The sequence below is a fragment of the Equus przewalskii genome, chromosome 22 (assembly GCF_037783145.1).
Source record: "Equus przewalskii isolate Varuska chromosome 22, EquPr2, whole genome shotgun sequence".
Classification (NCBI taxonomy): Eukaryota; Metazoa; Chordata; class Mammalia; order Perissodactyla; family Equidae; genus Equus; species Equus przewalskii.
In genome coordinates this window covers 22,897,758-22,919,783 of record NC_091852.1, presented here as the reverse complement: position 1 = coordinate 22,919,783, position 22,026 = coordinate 22,897,758, and the positions used below count along the sequence as shown (strand labels likewise).

The window sequence follows — 22,026 nt, the reverse complement described above, 5'->3', positions numbered from 1 at the left end:
AAGGCGTCTCTGACTGCTTCGTCCTGGAACAAAGCGCCAGCACGCACCCACATGTGGCCCGGGGGACCCCTGATCGGAGTCTGCCATGGATGCCCACTGTGTGGAAGGGCCTGGAACCTGCTATGATCATCACTGTCCATAGACTCTGAGGAGCAAACACCACGCGCCACTTTTCACTTGCAAAGGCCCAGAAACAAGAATGCTTGTGTTCCCAGGAATACAGATGCCAGATGTTCACTTCTGGTCCAAACTCATCGTCTTTTGAGCCTTGGAAACTTTGGGCACACTGCTTCTACCTCTACCATCTCCCACCACACTCCCCCAGCAAGTTCCCCACCTGGACAACTCCAATGCCTCCTCAAAACCCGCTCTGATGCCTCCTCCTCCAGGCAGTCTCCCTTGCCTTCCTTCCAGCCTCTTTCATATACTCTTATTATGCTCTTTTATCCTGGCTGGAATGATCACAGTGGGTTCGAATGCTGCTGCTTGCATGTCTGTCTCCCCTACCAGGGGGTGGGTTTGTGGGAGCCGGGCTTATGGCTGATTCACCCCCGTCCCCTCCAGCCCCTCAGCACAGGCCCTGGCACATAGTGAGGATGGAGCAGAGCCTCAAAAAAGCATGAGCCAAATGCCTGAGCTCTGTCTTCACAGAACTTAGAGTTCAGTGAAAGAGATCTAGTGACAAAGAAGGGGAATTGAAGGTACTCTGAACACAGATCAGGCAGTCCTTTCCTGAGTAGTTCACGTTTAAGCCGAGATCTCACTGGTGAGTAAATATAAACCAGGCAGAAATAGGCATAAGCAACTTTCCGAAGAGAGAGAGTAACAGACCACGTTCCAAGGTGGGAGGGAGCGGCTCCTGTAAGTACTGAAAGCCTCCAGCGGAGAGACAGGGCAGTGAGGGAGAGCTTGTGGGCCATGGGTACCAGTGAGGGGAGGCTGGATTATGCTGAGAACAAATGAGTCCCCAGATCTCAGGGGCCCACAGTCGGGTCTGTCTATCTCTCGCGCTACGTGTCCACATGGTTCTACTGCTTGTCGCCTTCCCTCTGGACTCAGGCTGTGGGACAGTCTGTCTGCAATATCGCCATTGCCCCAGGAGAAGGAGAAGAAGTGACAAAGCGCACACCGGCTCTTTGCCGTTCCTCAGCCCCCTTGCCGTGCCCGAGAGCAACAAGGAGCAGGGCCGCCTAATCCTCCAGCTGGGAGGAACCACAACAAGGGCACTGAGGGTGGCGAGCCATCATCCAGTTCCACACCACGCTTACGATTCTGATGATTATCCTAGGAGCCAGGGAAAGCCACAGAATACATTCTCTATTGGTAGCAAGTCACTCTGGCTGCAGCAAGGAGAACAACCCATTGGAAATGGGCAAGAGTGGATTTGGGGAGAAAGATTGGGAGGCCATTTCAATTCTCCAGGCCAAAAAAAGGACAATCCTTTACTAGGGTCATGGCAGTGGAAACGGGGAGAAACCAACAGATTAAAAAGATAGGAGGATTGAGTGATGTGCAAAGGGAAGCAGAGAGGAGTGGCTAGGTGGCCCCAGGGTCAGGGAAAGAACAGAGCAGGCTTGGTTCCTCATGCCTTACCAGCCGCTGGCTCTGGTCACTTGGGAAGAGGAGTTAGCCTATTCGCTGTTTGTTCTGGGGTTCCCTGTGTTCTCCTAATAAATCTCCCCCTCTTGCTTAGGAAAAAATGCATGAGCTAAATAAAGGAGGGAACAAATGGATTAATAAGGCAATGAGCTCTGAGTGAACTGACAAATGAGTGACAGAGTGACCAGGGGAATTCATTCATGTCCCCAGATGTTCAAAGGATGAAGAGAACCTGGACTCAACCAGAAGAAAAAGGAAGTCATCTCCGCTGGGCATGCCTCAGAGGGCTCCCCCCCCCCCCATACCTCAGGGTCTCCACTCCTCCAGGGAGATGACCAGTTTCAGCTGCGACAGAGAAAAGAGGGGTGGGCTGGGGGGAGAGGGGAGGGACAGGGAGGAGGGCGATGGGCGGGTCCGTGGGAGCTCGGCATCGTCCTCTCCTCCGTCCATGTGGCCTCCCTGCGTTTCCCTTTCAGAGTCCACAGCTTGACCATCCGTGGTGGACAGGCTTGGGAGTCACCAACAGCCCAAGAGAGATTTTCTGTCTCAGCGGCAGCACTGGGTAACCTCACAGAAACTCAGAGCCCAGGGTTCTCACAGGCTCAGAAGGCCCAGATCCCCTTCTGCCCTGGGCCCCCTTGACAGCCACAAAGGGGAAGGATTTCGAGGCGCAGCTGCGGGACCATGGCCTTTTCTCAGCCCAGCCCGCCTTTGGAGCATCGTGGTCACTGTCCGTGACACTCATGGCTTGACTCAGAGCAGGAGACACGCTCTAAGACCGAACCACAGTGTGTCAGAGCTGAGGGGGCTCCAGGACCTCATTTTCCCCAGCACCTTGCTTTGCAGAGGAGAAAGCAGAAGCCCAGAGAGGGGAAAGAATTCCCTCAGGCCACACAGTGAGGGGCAGAGAGGGACTGGAAGCTAGCCTTTGGACAAAACTCACTGCCTTTGGAAGGCTCCTGGGTGATGCTCCCTTCCCGGCACAACTAACAGGCCTGAACACTCAGAGTGGCACACAGAAGGTGCTCAGTGGACATTTGTGGACTAAATGATTATAATGGGACAAAAAAAGCAGGCCATGAAACTGGGAGTGGACCTCAAATCCTGTCTTCCAACAGCAAGTCCTGCTCCTCTTTGGTATGGGTGAAGTGGGGCTGGGAAAGGAGGCGGGGCGGGGGGAAGCAGTGCGGGCACAAATCCTTTGTAAAGAGAAAATAATGGGGTGTGGGAAGCCCATAGGAGCAGGCTCAACCCAGAAATCAGGTACAGACGAGAGTGGCAGTTGGACACTGGCCTCGCTCCATCTCCCACGTAGGGAATGGGGAGCAGTTAGGGTTAGAATCTTGGGGGAAGAGAAATTCTTTTTCTGTTGGGCTGCTGAGGGGCGATGAGCCCAGCCTGTAACTGTTGGTGGCTATCTTGCTTTCATCAACAGAAAGCCCACCTGAGAAGGACACCAGCACAGAGGGGAGTGAGCCAGGCCGAGAGGCTGGGAGAAGCTATTCCTGCTGATGGCATCAAGCACCCAGGTACAGCCTTACCTGAAGCTATCTGCCTTTAGACTTCTTCATTACATAAATCATTCTCTCCTGCTTCATTTGCTTTTTAAAGCCACTTTGGGTTTTCTGTCACTGGCTATCAAAAAAATTCTGAGGGCTGGCCCAGTGGCATAGCAGTTAAGTTTCCTGCACTCTACTTCAGAAGTCTAGGGTTCACGGGTTTGGATCCCAGGTGGTGTTCCACATACAAAATAGAGGAAGATTGGCACAGAGGTTAGCTCGGGGACAATCTTCCTCAAGCAAAAAGAGGAAGATTGGCCACGGATGTTCATTCGTGGCCAATCTTCCTCATCAAAAAATAAAAAATCTGACTGTTCCTTCCAGCTGGCTAAATGGCGCACTGTGGAACAGCAACAATATTGAGGATTTAGGCTAGCTTCAAGGAAAAACTTCCAGATAACAGTGCAATCTAACCTGGAGATCCAAATGGACTCAAACAATATCTGTTGGGGGCCTGCTACAGGCTGGGCCACTCACATTACCCAAATTAATCCTGATTTTAGAGGACAAGATTGAGGCTCAGAGAAGGGAGGTAACTGGCTATAGCGAGGAAAGTGGGGCTGAGGCACCCGGCACCACATGCGGTGTACAGTGAGGGCCTGAGGCTGGTAACTGCCATGTGGCCGTCAGGAGACTCACAGAGGCAGTTCGCACTGAAGAGAGGAAGGGAACCTCCGCTCACTGGCACCACCACCCCTCCCAGCTCCCCCAGGGCCGGCATGCCTCTCTCTCGCTTTGCTTGGCAGAGTCATGCTCATGTGACCACAAGGGCCAGGGTCTGGAGCTGCTACAGGGGAGGCCAGGAGCCTGAGGCCCCCACCCTACCTGGGAACACCTCCTTCCTTTGGGCCTTGGGGGGCCCTATTCCCCACTTGCACACCAGATGTCTTTTCCAGAACATGCAGAGAACCTCGCTCATTCTGAAACAGGAGGTATCTATCACTGCCCTTTCCATGTCTCCCCGAAACGTAGCTCGTGCCCTCCTTTCCTTGCATCGTGGCCTCCCGGGGCTGTCGCTGACGGTCAATCAACTGCTCAGCACTTGAAGGCCCCTGTGAGGCAAGAGCTGCCCGCTGGGAAGCTCACACACCAGCTGAAGGGGCCGTTGAGGTCCCTGAGGGCCGGAACCAGTGCTCGGGCTAAGGTGACCCAAAACACTTCTTAATGGCTGGGGGCTCCTGGCCATGGTAGGGGTGCGAGGTCCCTGCAGTGTCTGAGGGCCCACTGTGTGCAGGTTCAGGGTGTACAGAGGAGAAAGGGCGGATGCCGGCCCCAGAGGAGTTCACAAACCAAATATGGGTGAGCCAGCCAGGCAGACAGAGAACCATAGCTCATGGGCTGTTTTCATAGGGGAAGGGTGGGGGTCTGGGCAGAGACCCATGTCTACTGGGGAACTAGTTAAAGTCAGGGAATTTTTTTTTTTTTTGAGGAAGATTAGCCCTGAGCTAACTGCTGCCAATCCTCCTCTTTTTGCTGAGGAAGACTGGCCCTGAGCTAACATCCACGCTCATCTTCCTCTACTTTATATATGGGACGCCTGCCACAGCATGGCTTGACAAGCGGTGCCATGTCCGCAGCCAGGATCCGAACTGGCGAACCCTGGGCTGCCAAAGCAGAACATGTGAACTTAACCATTGTGCCACCAGGCGGGCCCCAGGACAGGAAATTTTTAACTGAGATTTGAAAGCTGTACCAGTTAGATGTGTATTTGCCTAAAGTAACAGAAAACTCTACTAAGAGTGACTTAAACTGCAAAGGCATCTAATGTTTAATGTTTAAAGATGATGTGAGAGATGGGAAGCACACGCAGAGGCACGGAAGCACAGAGGCACAGCACACGCAGAGGCACAGAAGCACAGAGGCACAGCACATGCAGAGGCACAGAAGCACAGAGGCACAGCACATGCAGAGGCGCAGAAACACAGAGGCACAGCACATGCAGAGGCGCAGAAACACAGAGGCACAGCACACGCAGAGGCTCAGTGTGCAGAGGCACAGCACACAGGGAGGCACAGAGTTGCGGCACACACAGCAGCACAGAGGTGCAGAGGCACAGCACACACAGAGGTGCAGAGGCGCAGCACACTTATAGGCACACAGGTGCAGAGGTGCAGCATACTCAGGAGCACAGAGGTGTAGACGCAGCACACACAGTGGCTCAGAGGCACAGAGGCACAGAGGTGCCAAGGTGCAGAGGCACAGAGGCACAGGACACGCAGAGGCCCAGAGGCCCAGAAGCACAGTGTGCAGAGGTACAGCACACATAGAGGCACCGAGGCGCAGCCCACACAGAGGTGCAGATGCACCGAGGCGCAGCACACACAGAGGCGTGGAGGCACAGAGGTGCAGAGATGCAGAGGCACAGAGGCCCAGTGTGCAGACGCACAGAGGTGCGGAGGCACAGAAGCATAGAGCCACAGCACACACAGAGGCACCGAGGTGCAGAGTGCAGGAAATGAGCTGGCACATGGGATTACTGGTGGTTCATGACCACATCAGCACGGCAGGGGTGGGGAAAAGTGGGCAGGGCCTTGTATTATGTTTTATGCCTGGAGCGCAGTGGGCCCTGGGCAATAGGGAGCTACGAACAGACGCTGAGGAGAGAGTGAGGGCAGGCGCAGACAGGAAACTGCAGGTGTGCAGAGGCCCCTGGACTTTAGGAACTGAGCAGAGCCATTCTGTGACTGGCAATAATGTTGCTAATAAACCCTGGAGGCCTCTGTTCAAAAAGATGATGATAATTGACAAGAGAGAGTAAACACAACCTTGATTCATGAATTTGCTGATGGCAGTCCCCCGTTTCTGGATATGAGAACGCACACACGCAGCCTGGTGCTTTAGACAGCAAGGTCATCACAGTTGTGACACCCACAGCTCACCTCTCCCATCTGCCCTGGGCTGTTGCACTCCCCCAGGACCCGTGAACAAACATAGCACAGGTGTTGTAATTTACACAGGACACCCCCAACTCCGATGGTGAGGATGACTGTGTCCCAGCTTACAGAGGAGCAAACAGAGGCTGGAAGTAGCTCAGGGGCTTGCTGGTGACTGGTGGGGGTGGCATTTGAACCCAGAGCCTGTCTTTCCCAGTCCACCGAGCTGCTTTATGACTTCAGAGCCAGGATGTTTGCTAACCCCGAGGGGGCTCGGAACTCCTGCTCACCCCAGCACTCCCCAGGAGGTGGGCGGGGAGGCAGTGGAGGTCTCTTCCCTCTGCAACACTCTCCCACAGGACCCCACAGACCTGTCCTTCATTATGACCCAGGGCCTTTGGGGCCGAGCACGAGGAACGCCCTGCACCTGCGGGGACCACAGTCCATGGGGTGACACGTGGGCAGGTGTGCTGGGGGTGAGGCCTCACAGTCTGGCCCATGACTGAGAGGACAGCACCCTGGTTAAGGCCCCCTAGGTCCACACACTCACATCCTGGAACTGAGGGGGGCCTGGGGCTTCAGTTGGCCAATTCTGGCCTTTAAAGGGCAAACTGTGATCATCCAGGAGGCTGATTTCATTGATTAGATTACACATTTACAACCCAATGGCCAAGCCCCTTTCCCTGTTCCCTTGTAGCCCTCAGCCTCTCAGCTTTTATTTCTCTCCGGGACCAAGTTCTTAGCTTCAAATTGAGTCCCATTATGAGCAGAAATACTGTTCCCTTCATGTGTCAGCGTCAGTATAGAGGCCCTCCCATCCCCTCCCTCCCTCCCCGGGTTGCCGCCTCTGCACTGGGGGAGCCAGGCTGTTTACTGCCGCTCTGCAGATGTCGGCACGAAGGATTTAGGAGGAGGCTGGGAGGGGGCTGTCGGCATGGCAGGGTGAGGGGTCTGGTGACAATTCACCTGTGAAACCTCAGGCGGCTGGAGGGTCGGGGAGCAGGGAGTGCCACAGCCAAGGGCCCCGCAGGTTCAGAATAAGTCAATTAAATGTGTCAACCCAGCCTCCTCTGGGAGGCTGGGCCCTGGAGCACGACTGTCAGTGTGAAAGCAGAGGGTCCCGTGTGCCCGGACCCGCCATCCAGAGAGCAGGGGTTGAGAGGTGAGCACTTTGAAACCAGGACACTGGGGTGCAAACCCAGCTCCATCACTTGCTTAGTTACCAAGGCAGAACGGGCCTCAGCTTTCTCACCTGTAAAGTGGGCATCTTGGAGTCTCTCCCTCCTGGGGGTGGGGGTTAAATGAGGTTCAGGGAGGGCCTGGGAGCGGGCTGGGCTGAGCGCTGCCCCCAGGCACGCTGTCGGTGCTGTTGTGAGGACCGTCTTCTGGGGCAGGGCTGGCACGCTTTTTCTGTAAAGGGCCAGGGAGTAAATATTTTAGGCTTTGAGGGACCTGTGGTCTCTGTCACAACTGCTGGACTGCGGTTGTAGTGCAAAAGCATCGTCGACAATGGGCAGTCCAGGCTCTCAACCTGCTTTCCAGGTGAGGGCTCCGGGCCCAGGGAGTCCCTGTCTTACACACTCGCATTTCAGTAGTGGGCGGGCTGCATTCTGATAAAATTGCAGCTGCCCAAGGATGGCTAACCCTGTTCTAGGAGGCTGGCTAGGAGAAAGGGGAGGTGGTAGGGGCATGATTCCCCTGAAGTCAGGGGGCAGATGGTCATGTGCTCTGGAATCCACATCTCCCAGCCCCAAAGTGGTGGGCAATTTTTAAATCCTGCCCCTGAGGGGACTTGCAGCTGAAACAGGAGAGTAGTGGGCTCTGCACCTTGTTGGAACGACTTGGAAACCGAGTCGTATGGAACAAGGAATTCTGCCAAGTCACAGAAGCTCAGGGCAGACTTCCTGGGACACTGTGACTTGCCCCTCCTCACTGTCACTGGTGAGGGAAAGGCCTCAGGCAGGGGTCTGGGGGACCTGTTGGATTACACTTGCCACCCTTATCAAGGAGCAAGTCTAGTTGACATGGTCACATGGGTTGTGCTGTGCTGTTGAGGACTCGTTTTTGCCCTTTGAATGAGGATGTCCTGTGTGCCAAACACAGAACCCTATGAGTCAGGTCTGGAAAGCTGGGCACAGAGAGGTTAGGGAAAGCTTCCAGGTCACACAGCGGGTAGGGGCAGAGCTGGGGTCTGATGCAGACCTGATGCACAGGCCCACACCCTCTCTACTTTCCCAGGAGCCATCTGGATTCCACATGTCAGTGTCCCTCAGAGGGGTGCTAGGTATCAGCACTGATATCCTTGTCCTAACAAACCAGGATGCCATCAAAGGGAAGACAGAGACATTTGCTGTGTGCCTGCAGGGCCAGCTCGTTCACACACCCTGTCCACAGCACCCAGAAGGCTGCTCCCAACTGGCCCGGAGCACATGCTCAGGTGGCTTCCTCCTGGCTTCCTCCTGGGCTGAGTCACTGAGTCCTCCATGCTCAGTTCTCCTGTCTGTGTGGGCTGGAATCAGCAGCTACTTCCTGGGGGCTCCAGGAGGGTTAAACAAGCTAATACGTACAAAATCCTTGAGGCCGTGGCCAGCACACGGGGCACACTGGGGGTCAGCTGCACCAGTCTTATCCTTTCCTCTCCCCTTTGCTGGACGAGGAGACCCAGTGGGGGCAGGGCTTGTCCAAGTTCTCACCACTGCCCAACCGGGGGTGATGCCCAGATTGGACTCCATCCTCTGCCCCTCCTGAGTGTCTTCATTCCCATGCCTCGGCTGCTTGGACACTCAGCGAGGCAGGCCCCACTTCCTGAGGCCTCTGTGTCTCTGCCCTGCCCACCCGGCGTCTCCCCCAGGGGTCATCCCAGCGCCTCTGGCCCTAGGCCCCCATACCCTGGGTCTGCCATGCTGGGTGTGAGCAGAGTGATGGACATGCACCGCTGCCTCCTGGACAGTCTGAGGGTGCTCAGCATGCCAGTACCGTCCGCGGCCCAGAGAGCCTGAGGTGGGGCACGAGGTCTGAGTCTTCAGTAACGCACTAATTTAATTCATTCAACAATTCTCAGCACCTCCTTTGCTAGGTGGTTACTGGGGATGGAGAGACGAGGTGAACACAGGCTAGCCGGGCAGAAAGCGGTCCCATGGACATTCAAGGTGCAGCATGAGGAGGGAGTAACCAAGCGCTGACCTCAGAACCACTCTTGGCCTCTGTTTTCTCATCTTTAGAACGGGGACAGCAAAACCTACATTACATGGCTGTCGTTGAAGGGAGTGGCAGCCTGATCCACTGCCAGACCCTATCCTAAGCACTTGAAAAACATGAACTCACTTGATCCACATGAAAATTCTAGGACATAGGTACTGCTATCATCACCCCTTTTTGCAGTTGAGGAAACCGAGGCTCGGAGAGGTGAGGTAAATGCCTCGGATCACAGAGCCCAGGCCGTCCTGCTCCATTGCCCAGCTCTTGGTCAGTGCCTGCATGGGCTGTCCAGGGCCTCCCTTCACCCTTCACTGGGACCCACAGCTGCAGCCTTACATCAGTGAGATCATTCATAGGGGGCGAGGTGGGGGCACCATGGGCAGGTTTTCTCCAAGCACTGCTTTGCCACCAGACCGGCAGCTTAAGGGGCTGTGTTGTATTTGCTGCTGGATACCCAGACCTAAGGCCAGGCCAGTGGGGGGCAGCAGCAGAGGGGGACCTGCAGGGACAAGAGCATTGAGAGTCTGGACTCTACCTTGGGCAGCCGCTCCTGAGCCCACCCCTGGCCAGGCATCTTAAACCAAGAGCCTCAAGCCAGGGCCCAGGGACAAATCTGGATTTTAAAAGTTAATTATAACATTTAAAAACTGGAAGATTACAGATGGAATTCCAGCTGTCTAGCTTTTTTTTTTTTTTTTTTGTATGAAATGAGAAAATCTGGCCACCTGTGATAGTCCCTCAAGGCGACACTCTTCTGGAGCTGAGCTGGAGCCGTGCTCTGGACAGAGCTTGTGTCCCCAGCTTGCCACAGTCCCTGCGGCTCCCTAAGCTTCCCCTTGGCCCAGGACTCCCACCCCCACCCTGCCTCCCCAGGCCTGACCCCTGGAGGCATCTGAGTTCGCGGTCCTCCCGTTAGCCCCACTTCTTCACCTGGGACTTGAGGACCACAGCAGCATCCAGCCTGGGCACACCGGTTAGATGAACTGGGAATGCAGCCCTCAAGGCAGGGGTTCATCGCCTGCCCTCCAAAGGCAGCCGAGAAGGGGTGTGGGTGGGTGAGGCCCGGGACCAGGGGCTCGGGGAAGTGTCCCCAAGGAATGCTATGTCTTCTGACTCCAAAGCCACATTCTAACTTCCTGCCCGTCTCCCACTCTCTCATGCATTGCTGCAGCCAGGCATTCTGCAAACCCTGGGCATGCTGGGGATCACGACCCCGAGGTCAGCAACAAGGGCACCAGCAACAGGCACCCATCCAACGTGCCGTCTCCAGCAGCTCAGAGAGCACAGTGCCATTGTGAGGCGGCCACTGTCAGACCCATTTATAGTGAGAAACTGAGCCTCTAAAGGGACAAGGGACTTATGCAAGGTCACACGGATTTGGAAGGCTTAGAAGCTAGGTCTGCCGGTCTCTCACACAAGGAGACAGGTCAGCCTCAGGCAATGACAATCAGATGACCTAAGCATAGAGCGTGCTGCCTGTGTCATGGTGAGGGCCATGGTACTGGACAGGCGGGCTCAGGAACAAATGCCCCAGAAGGGCAGAGTCTTGCAGGGTGAGGGCACTGCTGTCTGGGGAGTAGAGGAAAGGCACTCCTGCTGGAGGACCAGCTCGTGCAAAGGCCTGGAGGTGCTGCAGTGTGAGAAACATGGCTTGTATGTGACAGAGGGGGACACTGGAAGCCACTGCTCTCACATGTGGAAGCCCCTGGACTCCTCCTCCCAGCTTGACCCCAGCCCTGGCAGCTCTGCCTCATCTATCTCTCTGTCCCCCACTCGTCCTGCTGCCCTCGCGAGGCCCAGCCTCTGAGTCTGCTCATCCTCAACATCCTGCACTTTCCATATTATCCTGTATTGGCTCAGACACAAAGGATGGATTCCCTTCCTTGAAGTGATAATTAAGTTTCTCATTACAGAAGGATACCCTCACGACATGTCTTCAAAGTTTTAAAAAACTTAAAATTGAAAAGAAAATCCAGACTGTTAATGGTCTAAATGAGCACAGGGTGAGAGAAGGTCCCTCAGGTTCCTGGTAATGAAGGAGCCCTGGTCCCGGAGGGAGAGGAGGAGGGGCTGAACTTGACCCCCATGCGGCCTGTGGGTAATCCTTTCGTGTGTTCAGGGTTTCAGCCGCCATCACGTTTTTCGGAGCCCCTTTCTGCATCTGGCCCAGGTCCCTCCCAGAGCTCAGGGGCTGGAGAGGTCATCAGAGTGTGATCACAGCACTGGGGCATCCCAGGTGAGGCCTGAGGGGGTGGGAATTAAGAATTGCTTCATGGAGGAGGTGGCATCTGTGCTGGTCCTCCAAGGACGAGCCATCATCTAGCCACGCCCTGGCACCGAGTAGGAGCCAAATACGTAAACGAATGAGTGAGCAAATGAATGAATAGGCACCCACCTAACAGACAGAAGGAGGGGCAGCCAGCCCAAGCCAAGATGTGAAACTCAGGGCCCCCTGGGGAATGTGGGGAAGGGCTGCCATGGGGTGCCCGCCTCACCCCCTTTTTGGCTGTCCTGCCGCCAAATTGCCGTGCTCTGGCCGCTCGGGAGCCCTGGTCTGCCCTATAATCTGGGAGTCTGCTTGTCATTCCCAGCCGCTCCCACAGGTGTCACCTCCGTGTCCCCGTGTGTAAGTGGACCAGCCTCTTGGGGGTTTGTGAAGAGGGGGAGGACGGTGTGCAGCCCCAGGCTGAAGACAGGAGGGAGAGGATGGCGGGGTTCCCAGGGAGGTGGATCCAGGGGGTGGGGCGCATCTGCGTGGCAGGGTGGGCAGGAGCCTTTCCTGGGGCAGAAGAGCCCGCTGGTGAGGTCTCCCTCACCAAGAGGGGCTTCGTGGAGAGGAGGCAATCGTGGAGCAAGGGCTGAACTCAGTCTGGGACACACTGACTTCAAGAAGCTCAGGGGACACCCAGACAGAGAAGTGTACGAAATGTTGGATGTGGAGGTGAAAGTGTGACAGAGGGTCTGGGTCAGAGCTTGAGACCCACATGAGATGAGGCAGAGGGGCAATGGAAGGGGCTGGAGGATCTTGAAGATGTTCAGTAACTGGGGTCATCAAGGTGGAGACTGCTGTGTTGATTTCACAGCCTCCTGGTGCCTAACACAGCTGGGCCCAGGGAGGCCATTCAATAAACATGTACTGACTTGACCCAAATTAGCCCGATTCTACTTTAAATCATAGAATAGAACAGAATTTGCTGAACTCAGGTTAACTAGCTTGAAAGGTGAAACCAAGGATTACAAACAAAAATGAAATACAGACTCAAGACAAAACTAAGAATTCACATTAATAACTAAGACTCTCAAACGGGCAGCCCACTGTGGCCTTGGGGCCTTTGCACTTGCTGGTCTCGCAGCCTGGAACACTCTACCCTCTGCATTGCTTGCTCCCTAAACATCTTCGGGAATTTGCTCAAACATCTTTCCTGATTTTATTTTTCTCCAGGGTAAATATCACCACCTGAACTTGCATATATTTTATTTATTTTTCCTTTGTCTCCCCAATTAGGCTGTCAGCTATACGAGAATGGAGACCTCTGCCTGCTTCTCCAGCTGCTGTGCCCTGTGTCTCGAGCCAGCCAAGCAGGCAGCAGGGCCTCAGTGACATGCCCTGAGCAAGTGAACACTGCAGACCACAAACAAGCACATTTCCGGGAGTGCTAAGCGTTGTCGTCTCATTCGCTGTTTATGGAGCCCCCCTCTGTGTCCGGCCCTGACCTTGGCTTGAGGCACGGACTCAGCGAAGGAGACAAACTCTGCTGCCCCCATGGAGCCGACATTGCAGACGGGGACAAAGAGTGAGCAGAGCACAGCAGGTCAGAAGGTGGAAATGCTGCAGAGGAAGAGCAGGGCTCGGGGATCGGGGATCGGGGGGAGGACAGTGGTGGGAGGACAGAGAGAGGCGGAGGCCCAGATGGAGCAGGGCCTGGGGGCCCCTGTGAGGACTTTCCCCCCGGGTGGGGAGAGGCAGGGCGGGGTGCTGAGCAGGGGGCCGGGCCCTGAACGCCACGAGGGGAATGAAGTGGGTGATGGTAGGGAGACTGGGCTGGGGAGGCTGTCTCTGTAGATGGAGTAGGCAGGGAAGGCTCCTCTGAGGAGGTGACATTTGAGCTGAGCCCTCGTATGGACCATGTTTCTAGCTTCTGTAAACCTGATGCTTTAACATCTGTCCTGCATGCAAACGTGAGACATGCCTTGTTCTGAATCCCCTCGACTTGGCCTCCTGCTTCCCTGGTTGCCCACTTCTCCCACCCCCAGGAAGAAGCCTCCTTCATGGGCCCACTCTTCAAATACACACCAACCAATCCAGTGTCCATCCACACCCCAACCACCTCCTCTATTGGACACTCATACTCTGGGCCACTGTCCCCCTGCCCTTATCACCCAGGGCAGGTACCAGACAACTGGGACAGACCCTGTACCCCAGAGCCTGTGAAATTATTCAGACCAGCCAGTCCTAAGCCTGCTCAGCCTGCCTCATTGTTCCTTCCTGCAGAGACCACAGTAAAGGCTCCTGCCCACACTTCCCCTGCTCCCTGTGCCTCCTGACCACCCCCGTGTGGCCCTCTGTGCCCACTCCTCTGGGAACTGTAAGAAACTATCTTTTCAATGGTATGGTCTCCTGATCTGTTGGCCTTACTGAATCTCAAATTTTCCATTAATACATTCTATTTTGAACCAGCCCTACAAGACACTTTGCAGACACTTAGTGTAAACACACGAAGAACAAATGAACTATGTATCCTTTTACAGTATCTTCAACAAGTTTAATATTTTAATATTTTAACATACATTAGAGTTCCTTTTCCCCATAAAATTGGAGGGTCCGAAAGAGTGGAGGGCTTATCAGAAATTACAAGAACAAGGCCAGACCCCTGGGCAGTCCTGAATATCTGTGTCCCCAGACTGAGGGCTCAGGCTTGACCGAGTCCCAGTCTCTGCCCTCACACTGTGCCTGGAATTTGGTTGGTTTTTCAAATTCAGCTTTTAAACTTGTCAGCTTAGCAGGGCACTCGTCATTCCCAAACTCATCTTTCTAGCAATAATCAAGTTACACCACATGTGAGATGGCCTTTTCCCTGAGTTATTTAATGAGAATCTGCAGATATTAGCAGGGAAAGAGTCAGCCCGGCCTGTTTCAGGACAAGGTGTGTCTTTGGGAGAGAGTAGAGGTGGACAGTGTGGGAGGACAGAACAAGAGGATGCCCTGGGCGATACCAGCTCCAGACTTGTTTACTTGGGGGCATCAACCTTCGTGAATTAAATTTCCAGAGAACCACCCAGAGAAGGGAGTGGGTTGGAGCTACACTTCACTGTCACCCCATGGAAAGGAGGGCTGAGCACTTCAGACAGCTGTGGCCCTGGGAGCAGCCTGACCCAAGGGAACCACTCAGAAAGTCCCCTCCGAGACTATTGTCCTGGACAGGATAAGGTTCAGCTGCTGTAGTAAAGTGCCCCCCCGCAGGAGAGTGGCACGCAGAAGTTGGCATCTCTCCCAGGCTCAGTCTGGAGGCAGACAGTCCAGGGCTGGCCTGGCAGGGCTGCTCTAGGAGGCCCCTCTCCCTGTTGCCCTGTCATCCCAGAGGAGTTGCCCTCACCAATGTGGGTCAGGATGGAGCTCCAGCCTCAGAGCTCATGCTCCCAGCAGCAGGACAGAGGGAGAAGCAGAAAGAAGGGCTGGCTTCTCCCTCCTAGGAAATATCCTAGAAGCCACACAAATTGCTTCCCTCCCCATCCTGAAGGGAGAGCTTGGTTATACACCCAGCCTAACTGCAGAGGAGGCTGGGAACTCTGTAGTCTTGGGTGGCCACATGCTCAGCTAAAAGTCAGGTGTTCGGTTGCTCTGAGAAGTGGACACTGCTATTGGGAGGCACCTGGACCTCTCTGCCACACCCCTTTTAATGTTTCCTCTCACCGCCTGACCACTCCCTACCCTGAGTTCACGTTTTATGAAAAAGTATCCATCAGACAAATTGCATTAAGTAATTCATAATTCAGGAACCAGCTGAAAATCATGGGCCGGTGGGTTCTTTTCATTAGATTTCCCTAGATTCATTAGATTAGCCAGATTTGCTGGTAAACCGCTGGTGGGACGCCATTACCAACTCCGAGGTTCTCTCCCACCCAGAGCCCACGGTGTGCACGCAGCCAGGAGCGTCTTCTCCAATGGAAGCCGATCGTGTCACTCCCTGCTCTTGGATCCCCTGCTCCTTAGAACAAAACCCAAAGGCCTTCCTGTGGAACTGAGCTTGGACTAATGAGGGAGATCAGAGACAGCCACTGGCCCAGCCAGTCAAGGCCCACAGCTCACACAAGAGGAGAAAGTCTCACTAGCAGAGCATTCTGTTACCGGAGCTGACAGCTTTCCAGGCCACGAGCTGCGGGATATTTAAGTTTGGAGACGCAGACCAAAATGCACCAGTGAGAAGTGGTCCCAGAAACAAGGGGTGCTGCTCCAAACCCCCACTCCCCAGCCTCATTCCCCACCTCTGTCTTGTATGTGCCTAACACTCCAGCTTCCTTCTGTCTGGGATGCCTCCTCTCCATATCTTGTGGTCAGAGCCGTGCATCAAGGCCCCGCTAGATGCCACCTCCTTCAAGACGCTGTCCCGATACTGGCAGCAGCAGGTGAGCGTGTGCTGTGCTGTGACTGTCCTTCCTTTGTACCGGTGCACAGGTGACTGTACCGTAGTTAGGTCCCTGTCTTGTCTTCCCAGCTGGACTGTGCCCTTCGGGCAGGACCTGTGTCTGATTCATCTCTGGGAGCCCAATGGAGTTTGGCCAAGTGCCCGGCATTTCGGCTTCCCAGAGAGGAAACCTCATGGGCAGAGTATCTGGGGGAAACTGAACAATTCACTATGAGTAAAGTGCAAGGAATGGATGCTAGTGAAAAGCTCTGCAGGGGGACAGGTCATAGAGGGTCCCGAAAGCCCACTAAGGCACTGGGACTCTCCCTGAAGGGAATGAGAGCCATGGACAGATCTCAAGGAGAACAACACTCACTGACCACACATCGGGTTGTTTGGCGTAAAGAAAACCAAAACAGGGGACATGAAGGGGGAGCGACAAGACTCCCAGCCTGTCCCTAGCCCTCCTCTTACTTCCCCTGGCCCTGCTCTCAGTGTGCGAAGGAAAATCTTCTCTGACTGGTCAGATGCTGGGACTGTCCCTGGGCAGTCTCGAGAGCATGCAGAAAGACTCTGCACATAGTGCCACCCAGCCTCACGAGAAACAGCCAGGGGCCTCCTGGACATTCCTCAGCTTCTTAGGAGCCCATGCAGAAGCTCCCTGATAGACATCTGAAACGATAAATTCACCGCCTAAAATGGAAATACCAGGGAAAGCCCTGGGCACCTGGAACTTGCCTTTTAGAAGCCACCTTTCCGCCATCCCCTCCATCTCTCTGGGCTGCTGTCTCTTACCATGAATCCTCCTCTACCCCCCAGGATGTCTGGCTTCCCGTGGAGCTCCCCTGGAACCTTGAGCAGACTGAACAGCCCAGACCTCGGTCAGGACTCTTAGAGGGAGTGCTCGGTGCACTGTTACAAAAAGGAGGAATCATCATGGTGGAAGGGCCAACTCCTGCGTTATAGCCAGAAAACTCAGCTGCACATGGGAGGGACCCTTAGGCCGCTTTGACCCTTAGGCCCACACCAGCGCCACTTCTCTGACTCTGCACACAGACTGGTTCATGGGACTTTGTTATCTATTATGGACCGCTTGGTTGTAGTTAAGAAAGGCCACAGGATCAGAAGTTTCCCTCACTCCTGAAAATGTTAGGGAATGTTAGTATGCAGTTTCTGCCTTTCTGACCTCACTATGGCTCACAGCCTTTTCCCTTCAGAACCACACTAGTTGCTGCTGAGAGTTCCCAAAGTAATTCTAAGTCACTTTTCCATATAGTTGTTCTGATTAACTCCAAGTACTACATCACTACCTGCTTCTCAAACTGGAGCATGCGCAGCCCCAATTCTGCGCAGAGAGGATGCAAGACAGCGTATCTGTGATACATCTTTCTGGAGCATCAGGTTTTTTACAAGACTTGGAAAACCAAGTACTTTATAAGAACCATCTCTCCTCCCCACAAACATGGAAGAAAAGACGGAGAGGACAGGGGAGGGAAGAAGTGCCCCAGGAAAAGCAGTCCAGCCCCTGAAGTTTCACCCTGGTGGGGGCCAAGGGGCAGACCTGCAGCTAGGGTGGCCTCTCCTCGTGTCCCCCAGGCACCTCCAGCCCGTCCTCTAAGTTCACCAAGTATTTTGGATATAATGCTTCTGAAGGCCATGGAGGTGCCAGACACCATTCTGATGTGAACCCAGAGCAGAGAATACCAAAGCGGTTTGCACACCTCCATCGTCCACTGGACCAAATCCTCTCGCCCGCACATCCGTTCACATATAGCGTGTACTTCTTGTACAGCTCCCACTCGCAGCTGAATGTGTCCAGCCTCTGGCCGAACTCCCACACCACATTGCCAGGCTCTCTGGAGCTCCACATCTTGCTCTCCATTTAAAATGCAGGGGTGCCGCTTGACCTCCCCACAATCTTTGATTTGAACCCTGCCATGAGATTAAATTGGCTTCACTCTATTGTGTTTGCCATACTGGTTGCTGCTGAGAAGACAAAAACAGAAGCATCTTAGAAAGTTTAAGAATCTCCCAGCAGCCCCCCACCAGCCAGAGGGAGAGGCTGGGGTCACCCCATCAGGCTCCCCAGTGTGGAGGGAATTTCCATTGCAGGTTCTCTCTGTGGCTCCTGTTGCTGGTGCTGTGGGTGGAGGAGAAGGCCCCAGGGCCACGCTGGGGGCTTGGACTGGGGGTGGGGGTCCTCGACTCCAGTCTGAGTGGGGGACTGGCAGGCTCCTGGGTGGGCTGCTGATTTTCTGCCTCATGGAGCCAGGTGGGTTTGGCTTTATTGCGTTTCACTGGGAGTGCAGAGACCTTGGGCTGCACCTTGAGGCTTAGGGAGGAGCTGCGGCTCTTGGGGTGAATGGAAGCGGAGGACCTCATAGTGATGGTGTGGCCCTCCATCTTGGGTTTCTTGGAGCTCAGGATTAGGTATGTTGCCATGACACTGTCAAATCTCCTTTTTCTTAGGAATCCTGGATCTTGTCCCACTCAAAGCCCATGTTCATCATCACCTCTATCACCCAGAGGTCCCTGTTGTCACAGGGCATCTCCCTGTAAGGCCTGAGTTTCTCCTGGCCCATATTAACCCACGGGTCCTTCATGATGTCTTTTAAACTTTTTCTCTTGCTGGGGTCAAGGGTCATCGTTTTCTTTAGGAGTTTTCTGCATTTAAAGGATAAGAACACAGGAAGCAGGCATTGCCTTCTCAGTACCCTCGCTTCACTGGAGCGAAGTCGTCTCCTGGGAAAGGCCCGGCCCCAGTGAGCATAACGTGAAGAACCACCCCAAGGCTCCAGACGTCTGCCCAGCAGCGTAGTCCTGGCAAAAGAAGACTTCCGGGTCAGTGTGACAGGAGCACCGCAGTGCATCCTCAGCTTCCGGCCAAGGGTCACGGTGCTCAGAACAGAGTCCTCGAGCTTTACATTCAGCTCAGCGTTCAGAAGTACGTTCTCCGGCTTCAGGTCCCTGTGGACGATGCCTCTGTGGTGGCAGTACTGGAGGGCCGAGCTGAGCTGCCTCAGGCTGCCTCAGGCCTCCTCCTGCGTCGTGGGGCCGCGCTTTGCTACGTAATCCGGCACGTCTCCTCTGCTAACATGCCCCGGGATGAGCAACGATGTTTCCTCTGTGTCGATGACCTCCAATAACTTTGCGAAGTCTGGGTGATTGCAGGCCCTTAGGGTGTAGACTTCACGGAAAAGCTTCTTGTTTCTGTAGAAGCTCTGCTGAGGCTTCTCAATGATTTTTACAGCCACTTCTGTCCCAGTCGGGATTTCCCGCCCCACCTTCACTGTGGTGAAGCTCCCTTCTCCAATGGTATTGAGGAGCTCGTAATTGTTAATACGGGTCGTCTTGTTAGCAGAGGTGGCCTCGAGGCCCAGAAGCATGTGACCTGCTAACTACACTAACTGACAATACTAACTAACAATGCTAACTATGCTAACAAACAAAACTATAGTATGCTAATATTAACTAATGATCCTAACAATGCCACCTATGCTTACTATGCTAATAAGTAATACTAACTATACCAAGTATGCTAACTATATTAACTATACCAACAGTACTAACTCTACTAGCAATACAAAATAAAAAATTTAAGGAGGGGCCAGCTGGGTGGTGCAGCGGTTAAGTTTGCGCATTCTGCTTTGGGAGCCCAGGGTTTGCTGGTTTGGATCCTGGGTGTGGACCTACACAGTGCTTGTCAAGCCATGCTGTGGTAAGCATCCCACCTATGAAGTAGAGGAAGATGGGCATTGATGTTAGCTCAGGGCCAGTCTTCTTCAGCCAAAAAAAAAAGAAAAGTAGGAGGATTGGTGGCAGATGTTAGCTCAGGGCTAATCTTCCTCAAAAAAAAATTTAAGGAAAATGAGAAAAAGAACCAGAAAACAAAGAAAAAAGAAAAAATAAGAAAAGAACAAAGAAAAATTGAGAAAAAGAGAAAAAAGTGTGAAAAATAAAACAAGAAAAATGAGAAAAAGACAAAAAGAATTTTAAAAAATGAGAAAGGAGAATAAAAAAATTAAAAAGAAAATAGAGAAAAATAAGAAAATAAAAACAATAGATAAAAAAGAAAAAATAAACAAAATGGGATGGAAAAAAAAAGAAAAAAGCTCACTGCGGTCCAAGTCCTACAGGTCACCAAAAATTAGCTTCCTGGGCTGTAAGGAACAAAAACCCAAGCCCAGCCAGAGACTTTATAGGTGTTTGTAATTCCATCATGGTGGATCCTTATGAGCTCTGGGCAAGAAATGGACCAATCATGGCTGGGGATAAACTACAGTGTTTTTCTTACTTTTTGGTCTCAACACCCCTTTACTGTTTAAAAAAAAAAAAAGGACCCCAAAGAGCTTTTTATTTATGTGGGATATTAGAGAGTGATATTTATTAGAAATTAAAATCTGTAAGATGCTTCAGTGGCCTTTTCATTTCTAATTTAAAAATCTGTAATAATTTTTGGCTTTTAGAGGCCTCACAGTGTCTACACTTAAAATATTTAATTCCTTGTCCTTCAACTCTGATTAGTCTCAAAATGATCCCACAACTTAAAGGATGTTATAATACTATAGGAAAATGTTCTGTTGGTAAGACACAAGAAGGGACATCATTGATGTTTATAAAGCTGAGAGGAAGAGAGCTTTCATCATATTTTCCGCAGTAAGATCACGAGCAGATTTCTCATCAGAAACCTTGGAGGCCAGATGGCATGGGTTGATGTATTCAAAATGCTGAAGGAAAAAAGAATCCAACCAAGAATCCTATATCTGGCAAAACTGTCCTTCGAAAATGAGGGGAAATGAAGACATTCCCGTATAAACCAAAGCTGAGGGAGTTCTTCACACTAGACCTGCCCTCCAAGGAAGGGAGTCCTTCAGGTTGAAACAAAAGGACACTGGACAGTAACTCAATGCCTTGGGAAGAAATAAATATCTCCGGTCAAAGTATGTGGATGATTATAAAAACTAGTACTAGTGTAACTTTGGTTTGTAGCTCCACTTTTTGTTTTCTACGTTAAGAGACTAAAGTATTAAAAAACCCAATTATTAGTATATGTTTTTGGACACACATCCTAAAGATGTAACTTTGTGACATTCATAACTGAAATGGGGAGGAGTCAGGGCTGTATAGGAGCTGAGTTTCTGTATTTTACTGAAGTTAAGCTGGTATAGATTGACGTTAGAGTGTTACAACTTTACGATGTTGAGTGTAATCCCATGGTAACCACAAAGAAAAAAGCTATAGAATATAGACAAAAGAAAATGAGAAGGTAATTAAATTGCCCTTTCAGTAATTGTACAAACAAGCTACATGGCCCTGTCAGCACAGAAATCCCACGGGACGGCTTCTCTCACTGAACCATCTCTGCAGATTGCAGGAGGCCATCCTGTGCCCCTTTCCTATGTCTGCTGTGTCAGTGACAGTGTTATTGAGGTTGTTTTTCAAGCTAATTGACAGTCTGGTGCAGGATAGTTTCTCCAGGATGCCATAAAGCAGTTGTCAGCTGTCTTGAAGGCTCTGGCTGTCCACAGCTCTCACCACAGCTACACAATGCCTGCCAGGGCCACAGGCCACCTCCCATCTCACCACAAGTGCAAAATTAGAAATAACACCAATGACAATGATGATGCGTGACACTCCTTACGTGCCAAGCCCTGAGCTGGGCCCTGACGCATGTTATTAATGATTTTCAAAGCAACCTAGCCGGTCCAACATGGTCCTCACTGCATAAAAGATGGACTGAGGCTCCTGGAGTTTGCGTTAACTGCCACGGTCACGTGACCAGCTGGCACCAAGGCACGTTTTGAACCCAGATTTGCTGATTCTATCCACTCCACCCACTCCTTGCTACGCCACGCTCCTGTCACAACGTCAACAGCCAGCATGCAAACCAGCCTCTGTCCATCATGTTAGAAGTCAGGACAGAGGTTACTTGAGGGCGGGTGACGGAAACGGGCCGTGGGGGCTTGTGAGTGCTGACAACATTTGCCTCCTGATCCAAGTACTGGCTATTCATTTGGGATAGTGTGATTTATGAGAAATAAATATTTGGTCATTCAGATGAGCAAAATATATTTCTTATATATATTTGGCCTTCCTCTGTGGTTCCTGGCTTACAGCTCCCAAAGCCCTTTGAATTTTCTGAGAGAGAAAAGCAATGGAAACATCTTTTGTTAT

At 52.7% G+C, this 22,026-nt stretch overlaps 1 long non-coding RNA gene across 1 annotated transcript; it reads left to right on the top strand.

Moving 5' to 3' along the window:
- Positions 1–2,960: 2,960 nt before the first annotated feature.
- LOC103567222 (uncharacterized) lies at positions 2,961–17,880 on the top strand. The gene is made up of 3 exons (XR_548664.2): positions 2,961–3,128; positions 12,735–13,041; positions 15,354–17,880. It is a non-coding gene; the product is annotated as an uncharacterized lncRNA (long non-coding RNA).
- The last annotated feature ends 4,146 nt before the right edge of the window (positions 17,881–22,026 follow it).